Source organism: Anastrepha ludens, chromosome 6 (assembly GCF_028408465.1).
Source record: "Anastrepha ludens isolate Willacy chromosome 6, idAnaLude1.1, whole genome shotgun sequence".
In the NCBI taxonomy this organism is placed as follows: domain Eukaryota; kingdom Metazoa; phylum Arthropoda; class Insecta; order Diptera; family Tephritidae; genus Anastrepha; species Anastrepha ludens.
This window is the reverse complement of record NC_071502.1, coordinates 20,622,932-20,631,520: the sequence shown is the minus strand read 5'-3', so window position 1 is coordinate 20,631,520 and position 8,589 is coordinate 20,622,932.

Genomic DNA, 8,589 nt, shown 5'->3' with positions numbered 1-8,589 from the left:
GTAGACAGGAAAAATATTTATTTTAAATTATTATTGTATTATTAAAAAAACTTTATTTTAAATAAAATATAATAAATAAAACAATATTTAAAATAAAATAAAGAAAAAAAATGATTTTAAATAAAATAAAGAAAAACAATTAATTAATTTTTTTTTGTTTTTATTTTATTTAAAATATTTTTTTAGTTTTTTTTTTTCTTTATTTTATTTGAAATAAATTTTGTTTTAATAATAATAATTTAAAATAAATATATATTTTCTTTTAATAAAATATTTTTTTAGTTTTTTTTTTTCTTTATTTTGTTTGCAATAAATTTTGTTTCAATAATAATAATTTAAAATAAATATATATATTTTTTTAATAAAATAATTGTTTTTCTTTATTTTCTTTAAACTATTTTTTTATTTTTTTTTCTTTATTTTATTTACAATATAATATTTTTTTTAATAATAATAATTTGAAATAAATGGACGGAAAGGCCTAGTTCTCAGTCTCCCTTTAAGCTTCCGTTGTACTTCACGACGATTGTATGCGCATGTGTTTTTTTTTTTTTTTGATATTATAGAATTGTATGAAGAAAGCCTGAAAGGCCCAGTGTTCAGTCTCCCTTGCAACTGCCCTCGGTTACATTACACCCTTTTTGTTTTATTGATTGACGATTTCGATACAAATTTTGCCTACAAATTTCACAAATAATTTCTCAAGGCGATTGTGCAAGATTGTTTTTCGGATGTGATAGATATGGCTGAAGGGAGCCGAAAAGGGTGAATTTCCAGTCTACGATTTTGCGTAACTGGGAGCCTGAGAGACCCAGTTCTCAGTCTCCCTTAAAGCTTCCGTTGTCCTTCATGACGATTGTGTGCGAAGGTATTTTGTTTTTTGGGGGTATGGAATTGTATGAAGAAAACTTGAAAGGCCCAGTGTTCAGTCTCCCTTGCAACTGCGCTCAGTACATTACAAACATATTTGTTTTATGGATTGACGATTTCAATTCACATTTTGCCAACAAATTTTTCAAATACAATAATTTCCCAAGTCGATTGTGCAAGAAAATTTTTTTTCGATTTCGATGCAAATTTTGCCAAAAAATTTCACAAATAATTTCTTTCCTTGGTAGTAATTTAGTTTCCTTAGTTTTCCTTAGTTTCGTAGTATGTATGCATGTATGTATGTGTTGGCGTGTCCATACATACATACTTGTATAACAAAAACGACAATAAAAGCGAAACCATAATTCTAATTAAATGCTTGTATGCATACCCACACAAATACGAGTATACAATAAATAAAATATTTAACTATGTGCATTCAGATGTATAAAATTAATGCAAAAGAGGCACAGCACTTGCATAAATACATACACATATGCATATATATATACATATATATATAAATATAACTAAATATAAGAAAATATTTTTATATACACAAATGAAATGAGTTAATTTTTATATGTGTATACGTATAAATGCTATGCGATATATAGAGCTACATATATAAAACTATTATCCCCTGCGAAATGCAAAATGCAAAAACAAAAACCAAAAACAAGAAACACACACGAAAAGATAAAAACATAAAAAGTTCAATTAGTTAAATTAAGACAAGTGAAATAGATGAAAAGTATGTAGTTAATGACTGTAATGTTGTTGTGTGAGCAGATGTTCAAATATAATGCAAGTAAGCTAAAGTAGAAAAAGAAGATTAGCCTGTGTATAAATATACCTATCCGATCACATATACACAGACACATATATGTATATGTTAACTATGCATGTTGAAATACACATACATATACCCACAAGTATGTATATACATATATATGTATAAGAGTAAGACAATAAAATAGAGTTCAAAAAAAAACTGATGAAACAAAACAAAAGACAATGTACTGAAGACAATAAATAATTCGTAGAATATGTTGTAATATTTAGTAATGTAGAGAGAATGGTTTTTAAAACAAAACAAAAAAAAACGCTAACACACTAATCGATTATTTGTATAAATGTAGTTCGGCTTAGGCCATAAACTGTTGACAATTGAAAGGTTTACCTATGAAATGCCGAAAGTATAGAAAATCCACCATTTACTATGTATGAGCGCAATTATATAAAATTCTCCTTAATACCTAACGGCACACACACACACACAATAAAAACATACGAGCGCACACATGCATACAGACTGGGGAAAGGAGCTCGTCACTATTACTTTCGACTACTCATAAATAATATAAACTGAAATTAGAAGAAATTAAATGTAAAAGTGCTTTTTATTCTTTTCTCTATTTCTGTTTTGATTTTGCGATATTTTCTTTTCATCTGTGCATACTTGTCAAGGTTTAGCGCAAGAGTTCCCGAACTGATGCAAAATTAACGCTTGCAGTACCAAAAGAAAAAAGAAAACCAGCCGTTGAAGCTAAAAATCTGAAAGTTTGTATGACTGCTAATTTTTGGAGCTCGTTTTCCAAATACAATAAAAATTGGGGTAAAACTCTTAGATTAGATTAGATTTGTGGGTGTCTTGGACAAAAGTCCAAGCGCTCAGTCAGTAACACCATTTTACTACACCCGGAAGGAATAGAGCTACAGGATAGTTAAAGTATGGATGAGAAAACGGAAAACTTGGTTTGAGGTCACTCTGCCTCGAATCTTTTGGATTCATTGATGTATCTTAACCCCTTGCCGTGCCATTTTGCTCGACGAAACTCGGACCCAAGTGTTACGCGTCAACGAGTGGTAAACAGAACAGACTGATGCGTGAGATGGTGTAACAGCAATTATGAGATTCGTGACTAACTCTGGTGGCGTACAGATAGAAACTAACATTTAATCACAACCTCGGCTCGTGATATACAAATTTAGCCCGACGATCTATTCACGAGCCTGGCTCGTCATATTCATGTTTGGGCCAAAATTTTCATCACGAGTCAGACTCGTTAAAGCATGGCAAGAGGTTAAGAGGTCCGGAACTCTTCCTATTCCGAAAGAGAAGCACTTTATTCATACTCAGTATATTGCACCCCAATAGCCTAAATCTGATTCTAGAAAACGTCGTACAGCTACAGATAAAATACTCTGCAATGTCCTCATTCTCACGGCAGGGTAGGCATATTGGCTCGTCAATGATTCCAAAGGTAGCAAAATGCTGAATGCAGGCATTGTGCTCTGTAATTACACCCACCAGTACTCTCAGCTCTTTCCTACTAAGTTTTAGGAGAAAGATCGCTAGCTTCCCGTTGGGTTCTTTCCCAAAGCACTTGGCTACTCTGCAGGAGCCTAACTCAGGCCAATGTCTTCTATGGGTAGACCTCATGAAGTCCTCAAACCGCAGTTGTAGTGATGCAGAATTGACAACTAGAAAGGATTCAGGGCCTAGAGGCATACTTCATTAGCCAGTTTTCAGCTAACTCCTTCCCTGTAATACCACAATGTCCAGATACCCAAATAAGACAAACTTTGTTGTGTTTTGCAACACTGTTCAGTTTTGTCTTACATTCTTGTGCTTTTCTTTGTTCGAAATTTATTTTTCCAGCGACGATTCAAAACTACTGTCACATTAAACGCAAGAACTCAGCTTCTATTAAACCAAATTTCATGAAACGTTGCAGCCCAATTTATGTTGTAGTATCATACGCCCTTCACCACTGAGATAAGAAAGCAATCTGGGAGCTTTTGCGTGATACCTTGTACCTTGAGCATTTACGTATAGTGAATGTCACTGAAAATTTGTGTAAAAATTTCAAACTTCATAGAATTTCCAAAACAAAATCCATTATGTAACATTGTACAAAAAGTCTTAGATTTTTGTATTAGCAGGCGTAAAATATATTACACACAAAATCAAAACTAAAGTTTATAGCAAAAAAAAAAAAAAACAACAACAAGGATGGTCTGCATTCTCCATTTTGTTCATTCATTCATCAATTGCAAGGGAAGTTGTACCCAAGTTGCGTGTACGATTTTAGAATACTATTTTATAAAATAAATAATACCCTACAAGTAGGCTTACTATAAGTAGTCATATTATTATCATCACTAATTGCAAAAGTGCTCAGTAAACTACTCATCTTTGTTCTAGCCATGGGAAACAACTTACCGTTTCCCGTTTTCGGTGTGATATTATATCTCTGTTTTTTGAATAGCAATTCTATATGAGTGATAAATATACCTACTGTGCTCTAGAAGGCAAGGCAACTAATCATATTTATTCTTATGATGTAATTACTGCTGACACTAAACTGTTCATTGTTGCCTTCAGAAACGGCTTAGCACCAATAATCAGAACTACTAGTTTTTATTATCAAAAAGGAATCAGCACCATAACCAAACTACTCATTTTTGTTATCAAAAAGTCATTAGCACTAATAGCCAAACTACACATTTTTGTTATCAAAAAGTTATCAAACTACTAATTTTTGGTTTCTTAAAGTAATCAGCATTAATAATCAAACCACTCATGTTTGTTCTCATAAATAAATCATCACTAATAGCCAAACTACTCATTTTTTTCTGATAAAGTAATCAGCACTAATAATCAAACTGTTCATTGTCGTCATCATAAACTCCTCAGCACCAATAATCCAACTGCTCCATTTTGTTGTCAAAACAAAATTTCATACTAGTACCTTTTTCAGAGCAACCACATTATAACATACAAATGATTAGTTAGTTCCCTTGCCGTTTAGAACTCAGTAAATATTTTTCTTCTTCTTCTCCTTCTAAATTTGCGCGATAACCGCATACACGATTTTGGCCAAATTTAACAAAGTGTGCCAGTCGTTTCTTTCTCGTGCTAACGTAGCCGCTGGATCTTTATTCGCTGCGCTATGTCTATGTCGTCGTAAAGCTGATCGTTCCATCGCCTGCGATACTTGTCATCGCCAACATGCAAAGATCCAAAAATCTTCTGCAGAATCTTTTTCTCAAACACTCTAAGAGACGCCTTATCGAATGTTGTCATCTTCCAAGTTTTTGTGTCATACGTTAGGACGGGCATGATGAGAGCCTTGTAAAGTGTGTACTCAATTGCCTACTTCGTCCAAAGTAGCACCTGTTGGCAAGAGAGATCCTTCGCTGACATTGTTGTCGATGTTAATGCTGGTTCCTAAATAAACCAAGTCTTATATGGAAGGTAGTAGTCTGGTAACTTACCCGTTTTTTGAGGCAACGTTGGGACATTTTTTGGAAGGGAAAATAAAACTCAATCGGTTTGATTTTCTGATATGTTATTAAAGGTATCAGAAGGTGTACAATTAATCAGTGTGCTTGTCGTTCTGGCGGGTAGTAAGAGAAAATTATGATTTTGACAAAAAATAACAAAATGGCGGACTACGTAAGAAAATTGCCTTTTTTTAAAGTGGAAATCGGACTAAAAAATGGAAAGTTAGGGACGAAATAAATTAAATCTACTACCCGCCAGAACTATTGATGTGTAGAAAAACATATCTAAATTTCAGCTCAATCCGTTAGATAGAAAATTTGTTTTCACGACGGCCATCCGGAAAAACGCGTTTAAAGTTTTAGCAATTGAGCCGCGCAAGTACGAGCCGCTCTCATGTATGTGCTATAATTTCGTCAATATTTCGAATTTCGGTCTAAAATTTGTACAGTATATTATCAATATATCGCACTTTCAAAATATGTAAAAAACCGAAATTCGAAATTTTCAAAATAAGTTACCAGAAATAAGTTACCTTAATAAATATTTTTCACTTTTATGAAAATTCTATTGTTAAAGTAGTGATAGCATATCACACTGACAAGGGGAAAGGAATATCAAATTAAATATTTGATTTCCACATTACAAAATGGTTTATGTGCCATTCTGATAATGCGCATGTATTAGAGACTAATAAAACACTTGTAAATATAATATGTTGGAATTTTTGCCGAAAGTGCTCAGCATTGTCTTGTAGCATAATTTGTTGTTTTATTGCTAAACCGGCCTCAAGTTCACAAAATAAAAATATAAAAACTGAAATCAAAAAATTTCAAATAAAAACAAAATATTTCGATGTGCGATTTTCAGTGGCATTAACTTGATGCATTACACAGTAGTAATATTTTTATGTATGGTATATATATAATATTTTACTTACTAATAATTTACTATGTGTATGCTTCAATTTTCTTTCGAATCATACAATTTTTTAAATGCCTTCTGTTTTTTTTTCCTTTGTGTGTCTTAACGAACGCCTCGTTTAATCAACAGAGTAACTACATACATATATACCTACATACCTATGGTATAATGTGAATATATATTTTCAAATCAACACATACAGGCAAGCAAACATGGAATATACGAGTGTCTACATACATACATACTACATATACTTATACTTATACATGCATGCATGCAAAGAAAAGGTAGTGCGCAAACTTATCTAAGCTTTTATTTAGTGAAACAATTTAAAGTAAATGAAATATATGCATGGGTTTCAGCTTTAAAAAAATATGAAAATAACAAAATATATAAATGCTGTCTATATACATATACATACATATACATGATATATAAATACTAATATAGACATATATACTATTTACAATTAGGTGTTAATAAAATTGCTAAAAAGAAAAATGATGGCAAGTGAAAACACATTCACAATTTTAGAATACATAAAGATCACTTCACTAACTACACACCATATCTTCACGCACAAAAACCGTTTTACATATGTACATACATATTTTATATGATAAACTTATAGTGAATGCAATTTTCTAAATGACAATAAATTTACAATTACACATGCGCATACATATATAAATACAAATATGTATATATAAATTTGTATATATGTACATACATGCATACATACATACATAAGCTTACGAAAATTTGATATTAATTTACCACATCCGGCAACTTCAGTTAGCAATACTCTAAAATTTAGAGTCTAAATCTTGCTTTTGTGTACATACCAGAGAACGTAAATTTACGTAATTTACTTTGTAAATTTACGTTATCTGTACATACAAGAGTTTTAATGATTGTAATGTAGAGTATACACGCTCCAACTGTTCTATCAAAACGTTGTACAGTGAGTTGGACGACTGTTTAGTATACCAACATGATATACACGCGAAAAATTTCACTTGATGTTGCGAAATTTGTTCAATAATAATAATTGATGAAGCATTATTGTATTTTTATTTGTTATTTTATTAAACAACATTTTGTGTACGCAGATTGTACAACCAACTTTGTTTACACTTTTCGTGAAAATAAATTAAAAAAACTAAAAATAATATTAAATATATTAAAACAAAAATAAAAAAATTATATAAAATAAAATTAAAGACAAAAATTGCTTATACAAATAAAAATAAAAAAAATATTTTTTAATATAAATATTTTTCAAAAATACTGTATATGTATGTATGTTTATATAATGTATGTATAAAATGTTTATATAATTTTTTTTTTTTTATATAAACACTTTTTTTATTTAATTTTTTTTTGATATTTAAGATTTTTTTGTTGTTTTTTATCTTTTTTTTGTAGTTGGTTGTACAATCTGCGTACACAAAATTTTTTTTTTTTTTGTAATTTATATTTTTATTTTTTGATATTTAAGATTTTTTTAGTTTTTTTTATGATGGATGGAAAGAAAAATGAAATGGCGCCTATCGTGGTACCGTTACTTCGCATTGCCCGCGATTGCAGTTGTTGTTGGTGTTCTTCTGCTTTCAGCAGTCAAATCTCTCTCTCGCTACAGCGGTGTGCCTAGCTTTGGATATAAAAACGCACTAAAATGCCTGCTTTAGAGGCTTCAAAAAATCGATTTTTTCGTGGATTTTTTGGGAAGGAAAGAAATATTCGATTGAAACGAAACTTTCAGTTTTTAGTATAGTATATTTCAACAGTCTTCTCAAATTTTTTCGTTAAAATATATGTCATATTTTGCCTGGTACCTCGAGGCGCCTCGAGTGTGCATGTGTCGTGAGGCGGGAAAGATGCAGGTCGCAATTTTCATCAGAAACCAAAAACCCAGAAAAAATTTATTTTAGTATAGTATAGCATCTAGTTAAACCCAGAAAATTAAACAAAAAGTGAGAAATTCAACAATTTTTCGCTAATTAAAAAAAAAATATTTATTTTGGAAAAACAAATTCACTTTAGATTGTTTAAAAAGTGGGTTAATCATAACTTTCTTAAGGATTTTTAGGTTCAACTAGAAGAGAATTCAATTCCGAATACAATCAATGTTATCTCGTTTCGATAGGACGCTTAACTTTTTCCCTATCATTCCCGCAAATTAGGAAAAATTGTAAAAATAAAAAACCAAGAAATCGCACTTCGAGCGATCCGGCCGCTCGTATACCTGCTCGACGCTTGCTCACAATTTCTTCTGTAACTCCAAAAATATTTTGAATTTGCTTCTGAAATTTTGAGAACACATTCTTGGATAGTTTGGGAAGACTAAAAAAATCGACAAAATCGAGACAAAAAAATCGATTTTTTGAAACCTCAAAAGCAGGCTCCCCCCTTAAAGAAAATAAAACACCAATTTTTTATTGAATTACTTAAAGAACTTTGTATGCGAGACAAACTGTTTTTAAAATTTGCGCTTTTTTAAA